At 41.2% G+C, this 26,705-nt stretch overlaps 1 protein-coding gene across 4 annotated transcripts in view; it reads right to left on the bottom strand.

The window, feature by feature from the left end:
* Window positions 1–26,705, bottom strand: part of PTPRM (protein tyrosine phosphatase receptor type M) — an 893,280-nt gene that overhangs the window by 688,536 nt on the left and 178,039 nt on the right. The window lies entirely within an intron of this gene.

Here is a 26,705-nt window from a genome sequence, read left to right as displayed (position 1 = left end):
CACATTTTATCATTTTTGCCTTCTCTTAAATACTTCTTTAAAAGGAACATAATTAATGTTAAAATGTGTTGTATGCATCAGAAATATGGCTGAGGGAGACTAACTATAATATAAAACAAATAAAATAATTTTAAATAAAGCAAAAAGGATGGTCGAGCTCAATCGTGGAGAGGAAGAGGTTCAGGAAGTGGTAGTGAGGAAGCAGAGAAACCTTACTGAGGGGAACATGGCTGGAAGGAAGCCAGTGTCCCAGCTTAGGAGGAGCAGACAACACACAGTTACAGACCAGGCACACAGTTACAGACCAGGCACCCAGTTACAGACCGGGCACCCAGTTACAGACCGGGCACACAGTTACAGACCGGGCACCCAGTTACAGACCAGGCACACAGTTACAGACCAGGTACCCAGTTACAGACCAGGCACACAGTTACAGACCAGGCACACATTTACAGACCAGGCACCCAGTTACAGACCAGGCACCCAGTTACGGACCAGGCACACAGTTACAGACCAGGCACCCAGTTACAGACCAGGCACACAGTTACAGACCAGGCACACAGTTACAGACCAGGCGCCCACTACTCTCAACCCCAGGTAAGCTGGGCTGACTCAGGGCAACCAGTCCGAAGTCAGTCCCACGTGATTGCCTCAGCTGGGCCGGGAGAATCATTTGAGAGCATCTACTGCAATTTCTGAAGGACGCTCCTCAAACCCCACACCCCACCTCTGCATCAGTTTACTAATACCTATAATATTTGAATTGGTTTCTATTTTTCAGTCTATAACAAAGAGGATTAAAATCTGAATCTCAAAAAAAAAAAAAAAAGCACTATCTTAAAATGTGTTCATACCATCAGTCCTCTAGCCACTTCCACTCCAGAAATGATTTATTTAGACCTATCGCGTGCAGACCCATGCAAGCAATCCACAAGTACGGACAACTGAATAGGGCATAGTTCATAGTTTGATACAGATAACTTAAGGAGAGTCCACATAGGACAAGGTTGATGGGGAACGGTTTTGAAAACAGAAAATATCAAATTCAATGATTTCATAATATGCCTGCTGTGAGCCCTATTTGCTTCAGAAACTACTCATTGAGATACTTTAAATATAAAGCCAGGACAGGGGAGAGTTTTGCTTCTCATAAAGATCTGTTCCTCAATATGGCTGACTTGTTATATCAGAAGCTATGGTTACTGGGATTAATCAAAGTGTCACACCATACAGTTGGTTTTAATCATCTGAGTGTATAAGTTTACACTTGATTAGCCATGGCCTGATCCCACTTTCTTAGAGGATGATCTTTCAGTGAATCCATTCTCGGCCTTGACCACACTGCGTACTTAACTTTTAACAATACCTACCACTGGGTATCCGTGAAACGGGAACAAACCTGTGCAGATCAATATAATATCGACCAGGCTTTAGAAACAGTAACTCTTCATGGGACCAGAAATTTGCCTAAAGGAAACTTCATAGACCAGCATAATACTGTAATGTTTAAGCCAAAAATCAAATGTGGCATTCTGAGAGCCGAACCCCAGTGCTGAACAAGCCTGCTGCCAGAGGCTCGCTCGTCTCAGCCATGCTGGGAAACACGTTTCTTTTCTTTTTTTTTTTTTTTTTTTCATTTTTCCGAAGCTGGAAACGGGGAGGCAGTCAGACAGACTCCCGCATGCACCCGACCGGGATCCACCCGGCATGCCCACCAGGGGCGACGCTCTGCCCACCAGGGGGAGATGTTCTGCCCCTCTGGGGCATCACTCTGTTGCATCCAGAGCCATTCTAGCGCCTGAGGCAGAGGCCACAGAGCCATCCCCAGTGCCCGGGCCATCTTTTGCTCCAATGGAGCCTCGGCTGCGGGAGGGGAAGAGAGAGACAGAGAGGAAGGAGAGGGGGAGGGGTGGAGAAGCAGATGGGTACTTCTCCTGTGTGCCCTGGCCGGGAATTGAACCCAGGACTCCTGCACGCCAGGCCGACGCTCTACCGCTGAGCCAACTGGCCAGGGCCAGGAAAACACGTTTCTGACCAAAGCTTCCTTTAGAATCACTACATCCCCTCTGCAGTACTGATTTTGCCAGGATAAACAATATGCTCGCTTCTCCCTGGGTGGAGGGCAAAAAGAGGGAGCAGGCACCCCTGTTCAGCAGTCCTTTGACTGACGTGCAAGTTCTTGAGCTGGGAGTAGAAACCAAGTTGCATCAATATCAATTCCTTCCTCCATAAATTTTGGAAAATGTCTATCCTAGAAATGCAGACATGACCTTAACCACAGAACAGCAAAATGTGGCGCCGTTACTAATACTTCTCAATAAAGACCTTCATTCTACTGAACTTTTATATATTGCTAACCTCAAAATTAAAAAGTGAAACCCAGGGGAAACCAGAAGATTTAATTAGGTCAGAAAAAAAAAAAAACGTTTAAAAAAATATCCTGTAATAAATTGTTAAATCTCTAAATCTACTGAACCCTGTACCATCTCCTTTAAACATTGAGATATTAACACAAACATAAATCCTGATTTATCAACTGAATGGCAAGACTTTACTTTCCTAATGTGTTTAAAGCAGGGCTCCTAAAAATACCACCTTTTCCTACATCACAAAACGGTTATGCAAAGGTTACAGCTCTGCAGACTTCCTGCTGTAGCACCGTTCTCATTCTGTTTTACATTTTCCTCTAGCTCAGTGACTCTAAAACTTTTGAGAATTTATGGATCCTTTTGAGACTCTGAACAGATCTTTCCATGATCAGTCTCCCCAAGACAAATGGCTGACATACACATTTTCTAATACCTCGGGTTTACAAAACTCTTAAGGAAATTCAGCATTCATTCAAAGGGCAGTGCACAGCCCACCTGCACCAGAATCATCCAGATCACTTGATCAAACAGGTCCTGAGCCCTACCCTCCACATATGGCATCAGAATTGATGGGAGTGGGTTGTGCTTCTGAACTTTCGATGGCTCCCTGGTGTTTCTGCCGCTGGGTGAAGAGTAGGTAAGGTTCTCTGCTATGGCCATTTCCCTGTCCTTCCATGGCATCAACTAGTTCTGAAATAGAGGCTCCTCTGACACCCACTCCCCCCTATCCTGAGGAGCCCACGCTTTCCAAGGTCACTTCCCACGATCACAGGGCAACAATCTCCACCCACGTCCCCACTTGATCAGCACCTGGGGCTCCAAACATCACAACCACTCCAGGCTCCAACTCCTCCCCTTCATTAACTAGAGGCACTTACCACCCGCCTTCCAGCAAACTCTTGCTCATTCATCCAGTAAGACCCATTTTCCCAGAATGGACAAACTTTCCTCTTTATTCTTGGGTTCCTAGTTCTTCCTCAAATGCCCATAGTTCTCACATGAATGAGATTACCCTCTTCTTCCTCTGGACAGCAATGCGTTCATGCACTGATCTTCCCAACCACATGGTGAGAACCCAGAGCCCACTGCAGAACTAATGCCTGGTGCCTGGTGCCTGGTGCCTGGCTGTGGAGGGTGGTCACTCCTTACTTTGTTTCTAATAAGACTGAAGGATGTCCAATTTGCATTTCTACATGGGAACAGAGATCATCCAAAGTATTATGCAAATAAAAATACTGAGTCTGGCTCATTTGCCTGATTTATTCAAGGCTCGCCAGTCAGCGTCCAATAACTCTGGATCCATACAAGGGCAGTATTTTCACAGATGATAAAACACAGGGGTTTAATCTAGTTAGCAATAAAGGACACATATGTGACCAGCTATAAAAAGCCTTGTGATGACAAGGTGATGTCTTGCCAGAGATTATTACTAAAAGGCTACTGCAGGTTAGGAAGGACAAGGGAATTTTCCTCGGGGTGAAGGCATTTGTGGTATGACTATGGAGATGGGTCAAGTCCTGAGGGACAAACAGAGAGATTCTAGGGAGCAGAAACACAGGGGGGAGGGTGCATGCTGTGAGAAGGCTACCATGTGTGCATGGAATCGAAGTTCACTGCAGTCAGGAATAATACAAAGGAGGCTGCAGACCAGGTGCAAAGCCCACCAGAGCAGCACAATACCAGGCTGGGTCCACCTTGGGCAAGAATGGGATGACTACACTGTCACATTCATGACTCCGTATGGCCATCCGCAACAGTCTGGTGACAAAGGAAAGGAAAATATGATCCCCATCTCACAGACAGGGGAGAGGTGGGAAAACTGGTCTGACTTGCCTATAGCATAGTTGCAGCTGGTAGCAGAGGCGAGACCTGGGCTTTGATTTCTACCCCGGAGGATGCACGCTTTCCTCACAGTATAATTGTTATACATAATTGCAGTAGGGGGACTATTCTGTGGATGCTCCTTGCATTTCTACTACTTAAATGAATTGCAGTTTTAGTAAAATGGACAGGTGAGATGTCATCCTTGAATTCTGTCCCCAAACAGCATTGACATCTGAACCCAACTGTATAGCAAAGCACAAATATTAAATAAAAAGATTTGATAAAAAACAAGTTAATTTTTAAAAGGCATGGATAAGCGTGATTTATCTCCTCAAACAGATACCAGAGAAACTTCACTCCTAGAATCCACTACCAATAATTCTGCCGGACAAATCAATCCTTTATGAACGGAAGGAAGCGTGGGGAACAAGGAAGCAGGCTCAGCCAGAGCGCCGAGAGGTGAGGCTGCGGCAGGCACGTTTAGAGGAACACACAAGGATGCACTGAGTTAACTGCTTGTTTGCTTTTCTATCTGCAGCAGAAACCTGACCTTACCCTGAAAGCAGCCACAATGAATCATCGAGAAAACACAGACACTGTGGCAGGGTTCTGAGAGATCAAATCTCCTTTCAAAATTGGAAAGAAATGCTAATGAGCTCCAACGCAGAACTGCCATCCGAGAAAGGAAATTAATATCTAAGCTGGAACAGCATCTACCGTTCCACCCAGTAAGATGAAAACAATGGTGTGTGGCCAAAGAGTACAAGGAAGTGGAGGGGCCTGATGGGAACAGAGGAAATGAACACAGATCTTACAAAGAATCCAAAATGAACAAAGTCACGCAAGTGAAACTCAAGAGGGAGAGAGCAAGGTTTGCATTGAACAGGATATGACCGTAGCCGCCTCTCAGCTTAAAACTTCACATTCTTTAAACTTGTAGTACTTCAGTCTCCCAAGCGGAGAGTGGCAGATAATTGGAAAGAAACCAGTGCAAAAGAACAAATATAATTAATTGTATCCTATCTTCTTTTGAAAGCAGGATTTCTATGTAAAAGATTTGGTCACATACTGGGCCAACAATATTTAAGACAAGAAATAAGGCGATGGAGGCTGCTTATTTTCATCTCATTTTATTGTGAGTCAGTTGAAAACCAAAGGGCACACACTGCACAGAATAAAATTCTTGCACTGTCTTCAAATCTTATTTCTGCTTTAGACCCAAATTCAATCAGCTACTAAGCATTTCAGTTACTCCTCCATGTGGGTCATACACGCTCTTGTCAGCGGTAACAGGAAGGCTACTATTAACCACACTCCAGGAGGACGCGCTGCCATTTTCTGGTCCCTCTTCTCACTCTGGTCCTCCTCCTCGCGAGGAAAAATCCATGCTGACTGTACAGACCGCAATACCCAGCTCTTCAAAGGACCTTTGAAATGAAAAGCCAAGTTTGTTTGCTTCTTCGTGTGTCCTCTGACTTCCAGCCCTGTCGCTCCATTCTCTCACCCATCTTCTCTGGCTCTTCCTGCACGCTCTTTATTTTCCCAGGCTTATCTCTGGGGTCTTTTTCCTTCCCTGAAAATTCTCCCCCTTCCCATAGAGATACATATCTCTACAACTAGTTGTTTGGTTTGTCTATTATTACCTTCAGATTTTTGGCTCCAAATATCACAGAGTATATACCTTGGTAAACTTACAACAGAGGAGCAGTTCATCAGGAGGGCGGCTAATAAGTAGCAGACTAGAGAACCATGCTCCAGCAGTGACTTAGTCTGCTTAGGAACACCGGATGCTCATGTCAGCCTGTCCTCTGCAGAAGCCGCACAATGAATGATCTCTAATCCCATCTGTCACTCCCTCAAGGTTCACATTTCTGGCATTAAGCTTCTCGTTTGGGCTGCTTGGAGTCATGGATCCACATTACAATTGTCAAGGAGAAGACAGAGGGACTCCCCGACTCTTGGATGCCTCAGAGGGAGGGTCCTGCCTCCCACTTGTCCTAAGATTCACTGAACCACTTCTGTCCACTCCTGCTGCTCATTTCCCAAGATAACAGCTTGTGAGGAGAATAAAGCAACACTGCTGCACAGATGTTATCTCAGGTAGTGCCACTGCCAGGCCAATTACAGGACGTGTTGCCTCCTTTTCAAGTGGCACAAATGCCCAGCAGTTATTCCAGACAATGTGAAAAGGAGTCTAACATTTCAGTAATCAGAGAAAATAAAGATAGTAAAGGGAGGTAACATCTTGGGAGCCAGAAGAAGTCTAATCTATGGGACAGGATGCTCTTGTCTGTTTGTTTACTATTTATACACTCTCTCATTCAAATATTTGCTTTGGCTATATGTCCATATTTGTTTTATATTCAAGCACCTAAAGATGATAATCTTTAGTCTATAAAATTTTGCTTAAAATAAGCACACAGAAAGGGGTGACTTTGCTCCATGCAAGACCCACCACTGTGCTGTGCACATTAGGATCCTCAATAACCATTCGCTGATGACAAAAACCATAAGGAGTATGATGAAAAGGTTTCAATTATGCAAATGAGATGCAAACTCAATTATCATGATTGAGTAGCAAAAAAAATATCAAAGAAGAAATAGAAAACTAAAATATAAATACAGAACCCTGGTTAAGATTTAAAATGTCAACTGATCTACTAAGAAAATTCTAAGGCATTTTCACATCCTTGAAATAAAAGCTTATAATCTCAAAAAGTAAAAAGAAATACTGCACCATTAAAAACGCATTGGGTAGGCCTAGTCCACACGTGAACAGTTATGTTACCAATGCCAAAATGAAATAAGAGGAGATGGGCCAAAGAACAGAGGGGGTAAGAAGTGAGTAATGCTAAAAATCCAGCAGTGTAACGGGTCTTAAAATGAAATAGTATACATACAGCCAAAAAGAAGAAAGAATTACAGATGAAGCCAACAAGAAAGTGGTGTGATTCCACCAAAAATATTAGCAAACACAGCCAAAACAAAATGACAGGAACATGATAAAAATGGCATTTTTAAAGAGAAGCAAATTTAACTATTTGAGTCTTTTTAAAGATAGCATGGCAAAACTAACTCTGGTTATATTATTTAAAGGGAATGAGAAGGGAATTTGATTCTCATTAATCATCAGCTATGTAGCAGTTACTTAATATTCATTCACACACCAAACCCAATCATGCAGGAAGTTCTGTGTTTATTTAACTGAGGAGCAAACTAAAGGCTGCAGAGAAGTTTCTCAAGATTATATAAGCAAGTTAATAACAGCAACTAGACTCAAGTCAAGATGTACCTGCTTTCAAAACAACCACCTCAATTTTTTCTTTCTTTCACAAATATTGGATGAGATACAGAGATCATTGGCTATTTCTCAATGGATGTTTTACAAAATTACTAATTTTGCCAAACATGCGCCAACTTATATGCCACCAAAGATCTGCATACCATTCCAAACTGGTTCCATGACTCCTATAAACCAAAGATTGCAAGACTGCTCCTCAATCTCTTCTCCATCATTACAGACTTCACACCTTCCCAATCATTAAACTCTTACATGACTTTTTTTCTTTTTTTATTATTAATTTTAATGCAGTGACATTGATAAATCAGGATACATATGTTCAGAGAAAACATCTCCAGATTATTTTGACATTTGATTATGTTGCATACCCCTCACCTAAAGTCAAATTGTCTTCTGTCACCTTCTATCTGATTTTCTTTGTGCCCCTCCCCTCCCCCCACCCCCTCTCTCTCCCTCCTTGCTCCCTCCCCAACCCCCACCCCCGTTACCATCACATTCTTGTCCATGTCTCTGAGTCTCATTTTTATGTCCCATCTATGTATGGATTCATATAGTTCTTAGTTACATGACCTTTTATTTTAAAAGGGGTTAGACAATTAAGAACACTTACAAAAAATGAACCTAATATATTTTAAGCCAAGGGCATCAATCACAGTAACTAATAAAATTATAAAATGGATGCTTTTCCAAGTGGCCACAACTAAGAAGCCAGAGGACATCTGAGTTGAATAGTTTTCTCTGAGCACTTTCCATGGCTCCCACGTGCATGGCCGGCACTAACGAAACCTAAGATTAACTTACTGTCATGTTTCTTACTTGTAGAAATTGCAGAAATTTTTAAAAAGAAAAAAATATTCAAGGCCTATAATACACTGCTCACAAAAATTAGGGGACATTTCAAAATGAATATGAAGTGATATAAAAAGAAGCATTTGACTTTTTTTTTTATTAAACAAGAACATCGGAAAAGCAAAGGACAAGTCAAAGATAGTTGTTGGATTATGCAAATGAGATGCAAACTAAATTATCGTGGTTGAGTAGCAAAAAAAATCAAACGCTTTTTTTATTGCTTCATATTCATTTTGAAATATCCCCTAATTTTTGTATGTACTTTTCTAGAATATCATATAGTCCGAGCATAAATTTACAGTCAGAATTATATCCCAAAGATAATAAGTTCCAGAAAACACAGAAATACAGTCAGCATAATTTACCTTGGTTTATTAATTTAGGCAGGAAACTTGGTTAATATCAAAGATGAAATTTTCATTAATAGTTGAAAACAAGAAATATTTTATTCATTTGATTGTAAAGGCATATGTGTGGAGGTTGGAGAGGGAGCAAGAGGGAGAAAAGTAATTTTTAAAGGGGCTATTAAGCTTGGTAAATGCTATATAGAAAAGCCATTCATTCAACAGATATGCGTGAACCCCAAGAGCGTGAGGTCTGTGTGCTGAGTGACGGGAGACACGCAGACACAATGCAAGCAGCGCCTGCCACACGGAGCTCAGTGCTTAATATCAGGAATCTCCCACCTAGCAGACGAGGCTGACTTCTCCCTCCACGTGGGAAATGACGCCCACTCCGTCCGTCTCTATCTGAGAGGTTTATAATTTTGTGAAGAAACAAGATATAACAGAGACAGATGTGGTACTCTGGCCAAAAAAAAATAATCCAAGACAAATGAGTTCAAAGAAGTGAGAAAGAACTACCACCCTCATTCTAGCTGGAGAGGAAGGTGTGAGGAGATTCTTCTCAGAGGAAGAATCAGGCACAGGAGGTGAAGCGACCAGGCTGCAGGCTTCTGCAGCGATCTGTGCTTCTACGACATGTCCCTGATGCCAGGCGCCAGGCAAGTCACACCGCAAAGGTGGGTCTCGGCCCAGGCTCACAGCAACTCTGTCCTCAGACTCACTTCACAGACGAAGGGACTGTGGTTCAGAACAAAGACGCTTCCTACCCACAGTCACACAGCTTACAAAGAAAAAAGTGTCATTTTACACACTGATGTCATTCCAAAATGACATGCAAGAAAGGGAAATGAGGCCTTGGCTGGTTGGCTCAGTGGTAGAGCGTCGGCCTGGTGTGCAGAAGTCCCGGGTTCGATTCCCAGCCAGGGCACACAGGAGACGCGCCCATCTGCTTCTCCACCCCTCCCCCTCTCCTTCCCCTCCCGCAGCCGAGGCTCCACTGGAGCAAAGATGGCCCGGGCGCTGGGGATGGCTCCTTGGCCTCTGCCCCAGGCGCTACAGTGGCTCTGGTCGCAACAGAGCGACGCCCTGGAGGGGAAGAGCATCGCCCTCTGGTGGGCAGAGCGTCGCCCCCTGGTGGGCGTGCCGGGTGGATCCCGGTGGGGCGCATGCGGGAGTCTGTCTGACTGTCTCTCCCCATTTCCAGCTTCAGAAAAATACAGAGAAAAAAAGAAAAGAAAAGAAAAAAAAAAGAAAGGGAAATGATTCCTGATTCCCTTTATTTTCAGATGAGGAAATCGAGACCACGGGCCATGAAAATCCGTTGCCTGGAGTGGCACAGCCAATAAGGGCAGATATAGATACAGGAAGGGCGGGTATAAGAAGGGTGTCTAGGAAGTGAGTATTAAGGGAAATGAAAAGTCATGCTGAATCTGGGGCTGGAGGCATAATGAAAAGTCCAATGCGACCTAACATTTCAGGCTACTGACAACTAAATGAGTTGGGAGAGGTGCTCATGGAAAATGACGCTGGACGCATCCAGCAGACAATTAGCGATGTCAGATCATCTCCAAACTGCGTTAAGTGCGTGAGGACAAGTACACACCACAAAGCACAGACATTCCTGGGGTCAGCACATCGATTTGGAACAGTAAGCTGGGAACAAATTGACATCAGCCTTGAGTGCCGGGCCCCCAGCCTTCCTCACATCACAGAACAACGAAAAACAAGTATCTGTTTATCTCACTGGAGTCGAGGGGAACAGCCTAGTCTCTGTCCTCCTGGGGGCGGGGGGTGGAATGTAACAACTGAGACACATCTGAGGCACACAAGCTGGTGGGTTCTGCTCTGCCACAGGCACCAAGAGGAAGCTCCCTTTGTTCCTATCCTGAGGCGACTTGTTTCCCTCTAACATTCCAAACCCTGGATGCTCAACCCTGGAGCTCAGTTTTGCTGGAGACAGGGGTTTTGAAGGAGGCAATTCTAGGTGAGCATAAGCTTGTTTAGAAATGAAGAAATCAGATGAAATAGACTGGTCAGGTACTGGCACACATATTATCCAGATTTGTGGGGAACAGCCTCTGCCGGAAGTGACCAGCAGGTGGGCAGAATAAAGTCGGGTGCAGAACCAGCGAGGTAGGAATGTCAGGCATTTGTGTACCAGGGGGTCGGAAATGTCAAGCAGAAAAAGTTTGATTTGCTAATTAATGACCAATAAAGACCCATTCTGGTGCAAGGAACAGTATTCAATATGCAGGTACAACATGAATCAGAACAAGAAAATGACTAGTGCCTGACCAGGCGGTGGCGCAGTGGATAGAGTGCTGGACTGGGATGTGGAGAACCCAGGTTCGAGACCCCGAGGTCACCAGCTTGAGCGCGGGCTCATCTGGTTTGAGCAAAGCTCACCAGCTTGGACCCAAGGTCACTGGCTTGGGCAAGGGGTTACTCAGTCTGCTGAAAGCCCATGGTCAAGGCACATATGAGAAAGCAATCAATGAACAACTAAGGTGTCGCAACAAAAAACTGATGATTGATGCTTTTCATCTCTCTCCGTTCCTATCTGTCTGTCCCTATCTATCCCACTCTCTGACTCTCTCTCTGTCTCTGTAAAAAAAAAAAAAAAAAAAGAAAAGAAAAGAAAAGAAAAGAAAAAGAAAATGACTAGCTATCACCAATGAACAATGAACACACAGGTAGCTTCAGAATCAGGTGAAATGGTTAAATTCACAAAAGATTTTGGAGAACGACTTGGTAATATGAAAGATGTTACAATGAAACAGAGCCAGTAACAAGCTTGTTTCTTGAAGAGGCTAAGACATCATTTAAATGCTCTTTAGAAATAAATAAATAAATAAATAAATAAATAAATAAAACAGAATGCAAAGGTGAACAAGGGATAGAAATTTAAATTTAGCTTTATCAGGACAGAACAGGTCCCCATGGTATTTCCTGTTCCAGTTATTAAAATGATAACTGAGTAAAGCATCCGTTAGTCACAGAACTATCCTGTACTTCCAATTTTCTTCCGCAACCTAGACAGATATTATGTACCGGGGATTTATATGAAAACTCTTATCAAATAGGATACCAGGTCTTAAAACCTAAAGTGAATAAGGAATCTTGCTTAAGAAGTCAAAAAAGTAACAGTTAACCGACATGAACGGTCATTTTAACACTAGATACCAGGTTTCTTAAGCCATCTGCAAACACGGGCTTTTATCCAACTTGCTTTAAATGAAATTTTTAAATGCTTGACAAAGCAAACAGCTTCACTTAAAAACAGAATTGTTTAACCCTGGGGATTTCTACAGAGATTTATTTTTAATATCCCTAACACGGGGATTGAGAATATATACCCATGTTTTATAAATCACAAAGCACTTGATTCAGGTAACTCAACACTAAAGTCAGTAAATCTCCCAGGATGCCCATCTTTCGGCCCGTGACCCTGCAAAGCACAGACCGTATGCCGCCTCATTACGAGGGCTCAGGCTACCAGGAGCAAATGGGGTCAGACTGTAATTACACTTAATAGGGTTTCAAGTCCAACTGCAGTCATGCATTTTTCCCACATGGTCCCAAGGAAGTATTCTTTCTTTCTTTTTTCCCCCTTAACACACTCATCATCTCAGTAAAACTAAAAATATATTAGTTTACATCAGTGGAGATACCAAAGTATACAAGGAGACCAGGAAGGCTCTGGGTTGTAAGGAGAAATGCAATTAATGAGCAATTACTATTTAAAGACCAAATCGCTGTCGGAAGACAAAAAAAAAAAAAAAAAAAAGGGTGGTTCCTAACACACACAGTTACAGCAGCGCTGCCACTCTGCCCAGGAAACAGCAGGTAGTAGCTCAGCCAGCCACAGGGCAGTGATGGCCTCAGGGTGAGGAGAACCCCTCCCTTGGACTCCCTGTCCAGAGGGACCGGTCACGTCCCAGTCCTGTCGCTGCAGAGTTCCTGGTTCTTACCAAGGCCATTTGGGGTGGGGGTGGGGCACTATTGCAGCAAGTAACCCCAAAGGCAAATACTAGAAGGGGCTAGCAAGCTTCTACATAGTCTCACTAAGTGAAATTGCTCCTTAAATGCAAGTAGTCTCATCCTTAGCAAACTTAGATCAACTGAGGAATTCTAAAATTAACCTGGAAACACCGGCAAATTGCCTAATGTTTTCCTGAAGAGAAATTTCCAGGACAGCTCATCAATGTTGAGGGTTACTTCCGATCGGGGAGGAGAGGCAAGGACTTCCTGCCTCCCCCTCCCGGGCTAAGAGGCTGGGGGTCCTGCTTGCAAAGTGGCTCATTTTAATGGTGACAGCAAGGATTTGGAGGAGCTAATAAATATTAACCTATCTCTAATGATGCTGGAAAATAATAGTTGGCTATTGCCTCCTGTATTAATTAGGATTAGATTAATCAAAAGGGCATGAAAACCCAAATGTCAGTGGATTAAACCAAAACATCCATTTCTCTCAGTAGCCTGGGACTCATATGGCAGCAGCATTCCACAATGTCCCCAGAGACTCCAAATCCCTCCAGCTCTTGGTTCCACTGCCTGAACAGGTGGCCTCGATGCTCACTGTCGCCAAGGGGCTCCTTCCAGCTAATTCAGATTCCACACAGAAGAATGGAGGAGGGGGAAGGGGCATGTCCCTCCTCTGAAGACATTTATTTGGTGGAACCACACACCACCCACGGTCTAGACTCTAGAGCCAGGCTGTTTAATTCCGTGCTACAAGCCACGTGCGGCTATGCCAACTGAGGGCTCATGCCTGCCCCAAAGAGATGCTGGAGCCACAGAAGTCTTCTTTATCTTTCCTCCTATCTCCCTTGATATACATACACAGTCCTCAATGCCTTTGTCTCCTTCCCGCTTCACTGGCTACCGCATAGAAATGGAAATGTCTCAACATTGACCAGAAAGCCAGTAAAGAATTGTGGGAAGGGGGGATCGTCCTACTGTTGAGGCCACCCTGGGTGAAAGGTAGAGGGAGGGAAGAGGTGTTCTAGGTATACTGGATTGGAACTCTGAGACATGAGTTCACAGAAAGATCACCGTACACGGTGGTCAGGTTCTACTGACTTAACATAACGGTGCTTTGGGTATTCTGTTGAGGGCTCGAAAGAATTTAGTGTGCTGATAAAATTGTAGATGTTTGAAAGTATCTGACTTATGCCTTCACGACCCTCATTGGAGACATAATTCAAAATTGGCAGTATTCTTCCAGGACTTTAAAATATCATGTCTCTACCTTCTGGATGCCGTCATTTCTATTGAAAAATCAACCCAAAATCTTATTGTTGCTTCTTTGAGAGTCCTACGTCTTTTTTTCTCTGACTGCTCCCAGCACTTTCCCTTGGTCTTTGATTGTTAGCGGTCTGACCACGGTACGCCCGGGTGAAGTACTCCTTGCCTCTGCCTTGTGGAGGTTTGTAGTGTTCCCCAGCCTAAGGGCTTTCGTCAGGCCTGGAAGTCCGCAGGCACCGCCCCTTCAGGAACTGCGTGCCTCCCACGCTTTCCTCTGCTTTCCCTGGGCCTCCACACTCCTGTTCCTTTCCGTGTGCCCACCATGACGCGGCTCCCAGGCACTTCTCTGTACTTTACATCTTTCTTCTCTCTTTGCATTAGTCTGGATAGGTTATAGTGTCTTTTCATCTTAGTTTTTAGTTTTAACTATTTACTGCTAAATTTTATAAGTTATACTAACTGATATCAAAATTCTCTAACTTGTCTTTTAATACCTCTAACACATTAATCATAGCTATTTTAAAGCACACACACCTCAACTCCTTTTTCAAGATATCTTACAGATGATTCTACTGTCTGTATTTCTCTTGGATTTTGGTAGTAGTTTTGTCATCTCTTCACAAGCCTACTTATTTCTGACGGGCTTCTGACAAGCAGATAGGCTTGAGATGCTGACAATGCCCACCACCTTCTCCAATCAGATACTGAGCTGGCCTGCCTTCTACTCACACTAACACCTAACACAGGGGTCCCCAGACTATGGCCAGCAGGCCACATGCAGCCCCCTGAGGCCATTTATCCGGCCTCCGCCGCACTTCCAGAAGGGGCACCTCTTTCATTGGTGGTCAGTGAGAGGAGCATAGTTCCCATTGAAATACTGGTCAGTTTGTTGATTTAAATTTACTTGTTCTTTATTTTAAATGTTATATTTGTTTCCGTTTTGTTTTTTTACTTTAAAATAAGATATGTGCAGTGTGCATAGGGATTTGCTCATAGTTTGTTTGTTTTTTTATAGTCCGGCCCTCCACAACGGTCTGAGGGACAGTGAACTGGCCCTCTGTGTAAAAAGTTTGGGGACCCCTGACCTAACATGTAGCCTTTGCGGTTCCAAAGCCTGGGGTATTTTCCTACGTGTAGGTAGGTCTGGAGCTCCAATCCAGTTACTCTACCTCCAGCCCTGTGAGTCTCTTGAAGGCTCTGCTTCTTTCTTTTTTTTTTCTTTTTCTTTTTCTTTTTGTCTACTAACAATTACCAAAGCACAGGCTGGGAGGCTGAAACAGTCTCAAAAATACTGTTCACAAAAATTAGGGGATATTTCAAAAAGAATATGAAGCTATAAACTATCCCCTAATTTTTGTGAGCAGTACAGATGGTTATATATACCTGGTGGAGCAAAAGTTAAGTTTACATTTAGTTGTTAGTACGTGAAACACAGAGTTTATTCTCATATTATTATTTATGAATTAACTGTATAATTTTCCATATAAACAACTGTAAACCTACTTTTGCCTCACTCTGTTTAATCCAGTTTTCTACTTGTTCTCAGCAAAAGGGTTGGCTTTTTATAACAACTTAGTCCTATTAGCATTGACTGATGGGCTAATAAACTTTTATTTCAATCCAACAACCCTAGGAAGTACAACATATTAATGACATTTTATAGCAGAGAAGTTGGAAAATTAGAGAATTAGATAATTTACTTAGGTTGATCAGCTACCAAAAGACCTAAGTCAGGATTTGAGCCCAGTTTAATAGAATTTCAGAGCTGAGAATCTTAATCACTATTTATTGTACTTTCTCTGATTTGATCCTTAATACAACCTAACTGATAAAAAAAGACTCAGAAAATGGCATGCTGGGGTTCAGAGCTTGTATTCTGACTTCAAAATTCCATCTTTCTGATGGTCTTTCAAATAAAAATACACTGAGTATTTTTCTTGTAGGAAAATAAATAAATTTAAACTTCAAACAAATGACATTTAGAGATGCAATCACATCTCAAAAACTAAGATTAAAAATGTCTATGATCATAATTATCCTTATAGTTGCTCTGAGAAAATGTTGGGAAGATATTTAATATACATAGTACTCATTTTCTAGACAAATAAACTGAAGAGCACAAAGATACAGACACTACTTATGGTTCATTTATTCATTCAAAAAATATCTATCTATTACCTATTACATGGCAAGCACTGCTCTAGGCACTTGGGATATATTTTAACAGGTGAAACAAAACACAAACATCAACATCATCAATATGCCAACTACACAGGCTGTTCAGAGGCAAACAGAACTGTATAAAAGGGTTGGGAGGGCAGGACAGGGGATAAAGAGCAGGATACAAGACTATGCTTTTCTATAATATTTTCTAGAATATAGTTGATAATGATTCCACCTCACTCCTACTCTACTGATCATAAAGACATACTTCTTTACAGAATAACTGAACCTTTTCTTCACCTGCCCATTCAGTTCCCTGTCACCCTTAAATGCCCTCGGATAACAACCTTCATTCTTAGCACTCACTCTGAGTAACTATCATACCTTTACGACTTATAAGGAAAAAAAAATACACTGATTACTCTTTTGCAACAGAATCTGATATTCTCTACACTGTGGCCTTTTTGAGATGAAAATCTACAGACAAATGGGGTCTGATATTTTCAAACTCAATTTTACTTATTTTTCATAAGACCTTTGAAAGAGGCTCTATTGAGTAATTCCTGAAAGTCTATAGTCTGGTTTAGGCTTTAAAAAGGATTTTCCCAGTCAACCTAAATAACATAAATCCAAGTGTGATGCTTTTCCACTAATTGCAGAAAAATCTAAGTCAGAAGACTGATTTCATGGTAATCATTGCCATTTGTCTGATGAGTTTTACAGTCATTTCAAAAAAACTCACGAAGTCTCTCAGATCAGAACACACTAAGCCTAGACTAAGAGCTACTAAATAATGTATTCCTGCTTTTATATAAAAAAGTATTAATTTTGATGGCTTCTACAGATAATCTACAATTCAAAAGAACAGCATAGATTTCTATATAACCCAGTTTTCAAATCAGAACACATGTAAGGAATAATTTATGCTGCATATAAAGTCCCCTTTTTTGTTTAATGTCCAAAATATTCAACAGACAATTCACTGACATTAGCCAGCTACGTACTTAGTCCTCTAGTGATAAAGCCCAACATCTACTTTTAAATAAGGCAGGAATTACATTAGTCTAGTTTGTTAAAGTACCATGTTTTAGCCAGTCTTTCCCCTTTTATTTTAAGAATATAATATGCCTGACAAGGCCGTGGCAAAGTGGATACAACATCGGCTTGGGAGGCTCAGGACCCAGGTTCAAAACCCCAAGGTTGTCGGCTTGAGTGCAGGCTCATCTGGCTTGAATGTGGGCTCATCAGCTTGAGAGTGGGGATCATACACATGACTTCAGGTCGCTGGCTTGGACCCAAGGTCACTGGCTTGAACAAGTGGTCACTGGCTTAGCTGGAGCCCCCAGGTCAAGGCATGTATGAGAAAGCAATCAATGAACAACTAAGGTGCTGCAACTATGAGCTGATGCTCCTCACCCCTCTCCCTTCTTGTCTGTCTCTCTCTCTTACTATATATTATTCAAAATTTGTCAAGCAAATGTCTATATCTCTACCACTCTAGCTTTCGAAAGTAATCACCCAATAAACACTAAGGAACAAACTGACAACTCACTGACATTAACTAGGGCAAAATAATTTTTTAGACTGTTGCGAAGGAGTCCATTTAAAAATGTGATGAGAAAAATGGCAGCACGAGAGATACTCCTAATCTCTCCCCTTGAAATTTCAACAAATTCTATAACTATACACAGAGAAAAACCCCCAGATGAACCTGAAATATACACACACCAGATCAGTGGTAGTCAACCTGGTCCCTACCACACACTAGTGGGCGTTCCAGCTTTCATGGTGGGCGGTAGCGGAGCAGCCAAAGTATAAATAAAAAGATAGATTTAACTATAGTAAGTTGTTTTATAAAGATTTATTCTGCCAAATTTAGCAAAAATCCAACATAAAGTACTTGGTAAGTTATTATTACATGCTTTAACTTCCTGTAACTCTATAAGTTTTATAAAGTTACTTCCCTACTTTATAAATCACCATTACTGTGGAACTGGTGGGTGGTTAGAAAATTTTACTACTAACAAAGATACAATAGTGGTCAGTAGGTATAAAAAGGTTGACTACTCCTGAGATAGACAAAGGTATGATTGCGTGAGAAAGCAGGCCAAAGAGAGAATCCGTTCATGGAAGATAGAGGGAGGGAGGCACCTTCAGAGTGGGCTTTTTTTCGGAGATGGGAGAAGAGGAGAGACTGAGGGGAAGGGGCTGAAATAAGGCTGGCAACCAAGACCGGAAGCAGGACAGCCTCCCCGTGTCTGCTTCACCTGATTGAGATCACCAGCATTGGGTGTGCACAAAGTCTGTGGCGTGCTCCCAACATCTGCATGCAAATAGTCTGTGGAGATCATCACCTGGAGATCACCAGCAGGGCACAGAGGCGTGTTCCAGCTGCCAGTGCCATCCGCAAAGTTTGGCCTGCCTGGTGTGGAGGCATGTTGGAGCTGCCTGCCCCACCCGCAGAGTTTGGACTATGTGGCACGGAGGCATGCTTGATTGGTGATGTGCACCCCACCTGCTCCCGAAGCTTGGGCATCAGCTTGATGCCCGTAGCCCCTGCCCTGCCCAGAACTGCGCTTTGAGTGCTAGCTGAGGAGGGCCCAGACTGTGTCACACCAGCCTCCAGGGTCTGCGTTTCTCCCTTGCTGTGAGAACAGTGGCGGTGGTGGATCCCCCTCAGCGGAGTTTCCAGGCTGCTCTCTCCTGTTTGAGGCGGGGGTGCCGGAGCACTCGATATCCTGTTCTTTGGGACTTGAGGCAGGGCGGACCCTGAAGGACCCAGGACGGCCATCCTTAGAACCATAAAATTGCGAAGCCCTAACTAGCCCCTCCTACCAACGTGATTGCAGCCCTACCTACATCATTAAGGACAGTGATGCCTCAGCAAAACTCCGCCCAAGAATCTCACAGAGGCAAAACTTATAGTACAGCACCTCCTGCCAGAAAAAGGGATGTTACCTCTCAAACTAAAAAAACAAACAAACATTTTTTTTTGCTTTTTCTCGTTTTTTCTTCTTTTCTTTTTCTTCTTTCTCTTTTCCCCATTTGAACTTCATTATCCTTAGTTATATTTTTTATTCTTGGTTTCTGCGAGGATTTCATTTGTGACACTTTCTCTTTTGCTTCTTTTTTGTCTTTCTTCCCTTTTCTTCCCCTTCTCCTTTTTTTTCCTCTCACCTTAATGTCATATTTAATATAATTATTATATTTTAGACTCATACTTAATTTTATGGCATTTTTTTTATTTTTCCTCAGTTTCTACTTCTTATCTGTAGTTTTTGTTCTACTTAACATATTTATAGAATTTTCATTTTTTACTGTATTTTTCCAATTTCTATTTTTATTTGTTTTTAGTTATCTCTTGCTAGTGTTATTAACAATACCACTCTCTAATACCATCAAGAAAAAAATAAATCAAATATGGATATATAAGACAGAGATGTGGCTCTGACAGATAATGGAGAAATCTCCAAAAAAATTTCAAATTACATAGAAACCTTGGAGTTAAATGACAGAGAATTCAGAACTGAAGCTCAAAAATCCTCAATAAAATACAAGAAAACACTGAAAGAAAATTTAGTGAGCTCAAAAAACTTAATGAACAAAAAGGGTACTTCACCAAGGAAAATAAAATTATAAAAAAGAACCAAACAGAGATGGAAAACTCAAAACATGAACTGAAAAATGAGGTAACAAGAGTAGCTAATATAACAGGCCAGATAGAGGAGAGAATTAATGATATTGAAGACAAGCAACTAGAGATACTACAGAGAGAAGAAGAAAGAGATTCACAAATTTAAAAAAATGAGAAAGCCCTACAAGAATTGTCTGACTCCATCAGAAAGAGCAATATAAGAATAATGGGTACATTAGAAGGAGAAGAGAGGGAAAAGGGAATGGAAAACACATTGAAACAAATAATCAATGAGAAATTCCCAAGCCTGTGGACTTACAGCTTTGAATCCAAGAAGCAAACAGAACACTGTTACCTCAACCCAAACAAACCCACTCCAAGGCACACTGTAATGAAATGATCAAAAACCAATGACAAAGAAAGAGTCCTCAAGGCAGCTAGGGAAAAGAAGAATATAACATTTAAAGGAAGGCCCATTTGGTTATCATATTTCTCAGGACAAACTCTACAAACCAAAGAGAGTAGACCCAAACATTTAAAGTACTGAAAGAGAGGAACTACCAGCCGAGAATACTATATCCATCAAAGCTATCCTTCAAATATGAAAGGGAAATGAAAACATTTACAGACACACAAAAGCTGAGGGAATTTATCACCAGAAAACCTCTGCTACTAGAAATAATAAAGGGGGTTATTGACCAGATACAAGGAACAAAACAAAACAAAACTACAAGTAAAATCTCCAACAAGACCACAATAAGAATATGGATAGTCTGTGACAACAATAACATAAAAGGGAAGAGGATAAAGATCTTCAGTAGCAAAGGAGGAAGGAATACAGAAGCATTCGTGAGATAATGGACTCTAATAAATATAATTTTTCTTTTAATAACCTAATGGTAACCACCCCTGAAAATGCCACTACTAAAACACATAGCAAAAAAAATAATAATAAGAAGAAACAGAGGGGAGAAGTATGAAATTTCACCAAACAAAAACAAATGACAGAAAAAAAAGAAGAACCAAACAAGACACAGAGCTATCAGAAAGCAGTATATAAAATGGCAATAGAAAATCCTCAAGTGTCAATAATGACACTAAATGTAAATGGATTGAACTCACCAATAAAGAGCCACAGAGTGGCCCTGGCCGGTTGGCTCAGTGGTAGAGCGTCGGCCTGGCGTGCAGGAGTCCCAGGTTCGATTCCCAGCCAGGGCACACAAGAGAAGCACTCATCTGCTTCTCCACCCCTCCCCCTCTCCTTCCTCTCTGTCTCTCTCTTCTCCTCTCGCAGCCAAGGCTCCATTGGAGCAAAGTTGGCCCGGGCACTGAGAATGGCTCTGTGGCCTCTGCCTCAGGTGCTAGAATGGCTCTGGTCATAACAGAGCGATGCCCCAGATGGGCAGAGCATCGCCCCCTGGTGGGCGTGCCGAGTGGATACTGGTCGGGCGCATGCGGGAGTCTGTCTGACTGCCTCCCCGTTTCCAACTTCAGAAAAAAAAAAAAAAAAAAGAGCCACAGAGTAACAGATTGGATCAAAAAGTAAAACCCAACTGTATGCTGACATCAAGAGACATATTTAAGCTACAAGAATAAAAATAGATTCAAAGTGAAATGTTGGAAAACAATTCTCCAAACAAATAATATTCAAAGAAAAGCATGTATAGCCATACTCATATCTGACAATGCTGACAAGACAACAAAGGTAACTGTTGACAAAGATGATAGTTTCGTAATGATAAAGGGGACATTGTATCAAGAAGACATAACACTTCTTAATATATATGCACTAAACCAGGGAGCACCAACATATATGACATCTACTAACTGATTTAAAAATACAAACCAACAAAAATACAATCATAGCCCCGGCCAGTTGGCTCAGTGGTAGAACGTCAGCCTGGCATGTGGAAATCCTGGGTTTGATTCCCAGCCAGGGCACACAGAAGAAGTGACCATCTGCTTCTCCACCCTTCCTGCTCTCTTTTCTCTCTGTCTCTCTCTTCCCTTCCTGCAGCCAAGGTTCCATTGGAACAAAATAGGCCCAGGCGCTGAGGATGGCTGCATAGCTTCCACCTCAGGCGCTAAAACTGCTCCGGTTGCAACAGAGCAACACCCCAAATGGGCAGAGCATCGCCCTTTGGTGGGCATGCCAAGTGGATCCAGGTAGGGCACATGCAGAGAGTCTGTCTCTATGCCTCCCTGCTTTTCACTTCAGAAAAACACACACGCAAAAAATACAGTCATACTTGGAGATCTCAATACACCATTGATGGCTTTAGATCATTCATCCAAACAGAAAATCAACAAAGAAATACAGTGGTAACTTGAGATACAAATTTAATTCGTTCTGTAACCAAGCTCATAAGTCAGTCAACTCATATATCAAACTGCCAGTATTGGACCCATGCGCCAATGCGCCAATTAGCAGCAGATTCCTGAATCACGACTCATATCTCGGAATTTTGCTCGGCTCTCAAACAAAAATAGAGACCAAGTTGCAGCTCGTATCTTAAAAAAAAATTGTATGCTGGTCTGTTCATATCTCAAGGTATCACTGTATTAGCCTTGAATGAAACAAATGGTCATAATAGACATCAACAAAACATTTCATCCCAAAATGTCAAAGTATACATTTTTCTCCAGTGTACATGGAACAGTCTCAAAAATACAACATATGCTGGGCCACAAAACTTACATCAACAAATTCAGAAAGACTGAAATTATACCAAGTATATTCTCTGACCATAAGGCTTTGAAACTAAAATTTAACCACAAAAAAGAAGAAAACAAACCCACAAAAATGTGAAAATTAAACAACATACTTCTAAAAATTACTGGATCAAAAAAGAAATAATAGTAGAGATCAAAAGATATATACAGACAGGTCCTGGCTGGTTGGCTCAGTGGTAGAGTGTTGGCCTGGCGTGCAGGAGTCCCGGGTTTGATTCCTGGCCAGGGCACACAGGAGAAGCGCCCATCTGCTTCTCCACCCCTCCCCCTCTCCTTCCTCTCTGTCTCTCTCTTCCCTTCCCGCAGCCAAGGCTCCATTGGAGCAAAGTTGGCCCAGGCGCTGAGGATGGTTCTATGACTGCAGTTTCTCAATTTCCGATGGCTTTAGGCGACCCCTGTGTTTTGGTCATTCGACCCCCGCCGGGGTCGTGACCCACAGGTTGAGAACCGCTGCTCTATGGCCTCTGCCTCAGGCATGAGAATGGCTTTGATTGCAACAGAGCAATGCCCCACATGGGCAGAGCATCGGCCCCTGGTGGGCATGCTAGGTGGATCCCAGTCGGGCGCATGCGGGAGTCTGACTGCCTCCCCATTTCCAAAAAAAAAAAAAAAAAAAAAAAGATATATACAGACAAATGAAAATGACAATACGACCTATCAGAATCTCTGGAATGCAGCAAAAGCAGTAATAAGAGGGAAGTGCATATCACTACAGGTTTATATGAAAAAACAAGAGAGAGCCCAAGTAAACAACTGAACATCACATCTTGAGGAACTAATAAAAAAAGAACAAAGGCAACCCAAAACCAGCAGAAGAAAGGAAATAATAAAAATTAGAGCAGAAATAACTGAAATAGAGAACAGAAAAACTATAGAAAAAATCAATACAACAAAGAGCTGGTTCTTTGAAGAGATCAACAAAATTGACAAACCCCAGGCAAGACTCACTAAGAAAAAAGAGAAAGGACCCATATAAACAAAGAGGAGAAATTACCACAGATATCATAGATATACAAACAATTATTGTAGAATAGCATGTAAAACTATATGCCACCAAATTCAACAATCTAGAAGAAATGGATAAATTCCTAGAACAATAAAATCTTCCTAGACCAAATCACAACAAAGCAGAAAGCCTAAACAGACCCATATGCAGGGAGGAAATAGAAACAACTATCAAAAACTTCCCCCAAAATAAAAGTCCAAAGCCAGACAGCTATACTAGTGATGTCTACCAAACATTCAAAGATTTGGTTCCTATCCTTCTCAAACTCTTCCAAAAAATTGAAGAAGCAATACTTCTAAACATATTTTATGAGGCCAACATAACCCTCATACCAAAGTCTGGCAAGGACAATACAAAAAAATAAAACTACAGACCAATATCTCTAATGAATATAGATGCAAAAATCCTAAACAAAATATTACCAAATTGACTATAATAACACATTAAAAAAAATAATACATCATGATCTAGTGGGATTCATCCCAGAAGCACAAGGATGGTTCAACATATGTAAAAGGATTAACATAATACACCATATCAACAAAACAAAGAACAAAAACCACATGATCCAATCAATAGATGCAGAAAAGGCATCAGGTATCGATAAAATACAATATCCTTTTATGTTTTAACACTCAATAAAATGGGTATGGAAGAAATATCCTAACATAACGGCCATTTAAGACAAACCATCAGCTAACATCATACTAAATTGTAAAAAACTGAAAACTTTTCCACTAAAATCAGGAACAAGACAAGGTTGTCCACTCTCTCCACTCTTATTCAACATAGTGCTGGAAGTTCTAGCCAGAGCAATCATACAAGAGAAAGAAATAAAAGGCATTCATATCATAAAAGAAGAAGTAAAGGTTTTAAGGTTTTAAGAAGAAGTAAAGGTTTTAAGGTTTTAAGAAGTAAGATTGCAGGATACAAAATTAATATACAGTAGTCTATTGCTTTCTTACATGCCAACAATGAAACTTCAGAAAATGAACTCAAGAAAATAATCCCTTTTACAGTTGCAAGAAAAAAAAATATCTAGGAATAAACATAACAAAGAATGTAAAGGACCTATATACTGAAAACTACAAAGTATTGTTAAAGGAAACTGAAAAAGACACAATGAAATGGAAAAATATTCCTTGTTCTTGGAGAGGAAGAATAAATATAGTTAAGATGGCCATATTACCCAAAGCAATATTCAAATTTAATGCAATTCCCATCAAAACTCAATGTCATTTTTTAAATAAACGGAAAAATCATCAGGTTTATATGGAACTATAAAAAACCCCGAATAACCAATGTAATCCTAAAGAAAAAAAAACCGAAGCTGGAGGCATTATAATACCCGACTTCAAATTATACTACAGAGCCACGATAATCAAAATAGCATGGTATTGGCAGAAAAACAGACACACAGACCAATGAAACAGAATAGAGATCCCAGAAATAAAACCACATATATATGGCCAAATTATCTTTGATAAAAGAGTCAAAAACACACAGTGGAGAAAAGGAAGTCTCTTCAGTAAATGGTGCTGGGAAAATTGGAAAGCCACCTTCAAAAGAATAAAACTTGACTACAGTTTGTCTCCTTGCACAAAACTTAATTCAAAATGGATCAAAGACCTAAATATAAAATCTGAAACAATAAATTACATAGAAGAAAACAGAGGTCCTAAACTCATGGACCTTGGCCATAGAGAACATTTGATGAATTTGACCCCAAAGCCAAGGGAAGTAAAGGAAGAGATAAATGAATGGGACTACATCAGACTAAGCAGCTTCTGCACAGCAAGTGAAACTGACAACAAAACAAGTAGACAGCCAACTAAATGGGAGATGATATTTTCAAATAAAGCTCAGATAAGGGGTTAATATCCAAATATATAAAGAACTCACAAAACTCAGCAACAAGCAAACAACCCAATAAAAAAATGGGAAGAGGACATGAACAGACACTTCTCGCAAGAAGAAATATAAATGGTCAATAGATATTTGAGAAGGTGCTCATCGTCACTAGCTATTAGAGAGATGCAAATCAAAACTACACTGAGATACCACTTCACACCTGTTAGATTAGCTATTATCAACAAGACAGGTAATAACAAGTATTGGAGAGGCTGTGGAGAAAAAGGAACCCTCATCCACTGTTGATGGGAATGTAAATTAGTACAACCATTATGGAAGAAAGTATGGTGATTCCTCAAAAAAATTAAGAATAGAACTACCATATGACCCAGCAATCCCTCTACTGGGTACATACCCCCAAAACTCGAAAACATTGGTACATAAAGACACATAGCTCCCCCATGTTTACCACAGCATTATTCACAGTGGCCAAGACAAGGAAACAACGGAAATGCCCTTTAATAGAGGACTGGATAAAGAAGATGTGGTACATATATACTATGGAATTCTACTCAGCCGTAAGAAATGATGTCATAGTATCATTTATGACATTGATGGACCTTGATAACATTATACTGAGTGAAATAGGTAAATCAGAAAAAGCTAAGAACTGTATGATTTTATACATAGGTGGAATATAAAACTGAGACCAGTGGACATAGATAAGAGTGCAGTGGTTACCAGGAGGAGGGAAAGGTGGATTGGGAGGGGGTGGTGGGAGGGGCATAAAGAAAGACAAATATAAGGTGACAGAGGATGATTTGACTTCCGGTGATGGGTATACAACATAATCAAATGTCCAAATGATGTGGAGATGTTTTCTCTAAATCTATGTACTCTAGCTGACCAATGTCACTCTGTTAAATAATTGTCTTAAAACAATGATGAAATAAGTATATTAACTTTTACTTACAGAATATAATACATTACACCAAATATTTTACATACATTCTTCTGTGACATTTTCACATAGTGTATTAAATTTTATTAGATAAGTGTTATAATTCCCATTGTTGTAGGTGATAAAAATTAGGCAAAAAAAAAGTTGATACAATTTGTGGCCAGACAAGGTGGTAATATAGAATGGGATATTTGTACCCTTTACCTTTCTACAACTTAAGGTTTAATTAAGTTCTGAACTCTGATTAAATTCCAACCTAGATTTGAATGCTTATGGTCAGGTAACAGTTAGACATGTTACTTAACACCTTTGCCTCTCTCTTTGTTCATCAGCCCAATGAGAATATGATCACTGGTTTCACCACATTTTATCAGAATTGAATCAGGAAAAGCACATAAAAGAATTGTGCAAATACTCTCTTAC

This window comes from Saccopteryx leptura, chromosome 11 (assembly GCF_036850995.1).
Source record: "Saccopteryx leptura isolate mSacLep1 chromosome 11, mSacLep1_pri_phased_curated, whole genome shotgun sequence".
Lineage (NCBI taxonomy): Eukaryota > Metazoa > Chordata > Mammalia > Chiroptera > Emballonuridae > Saccopteryx > Saccopteryx leptura.
This window is presented reverse-complemented; position numbering and strand designations above follow the sequence as displayed.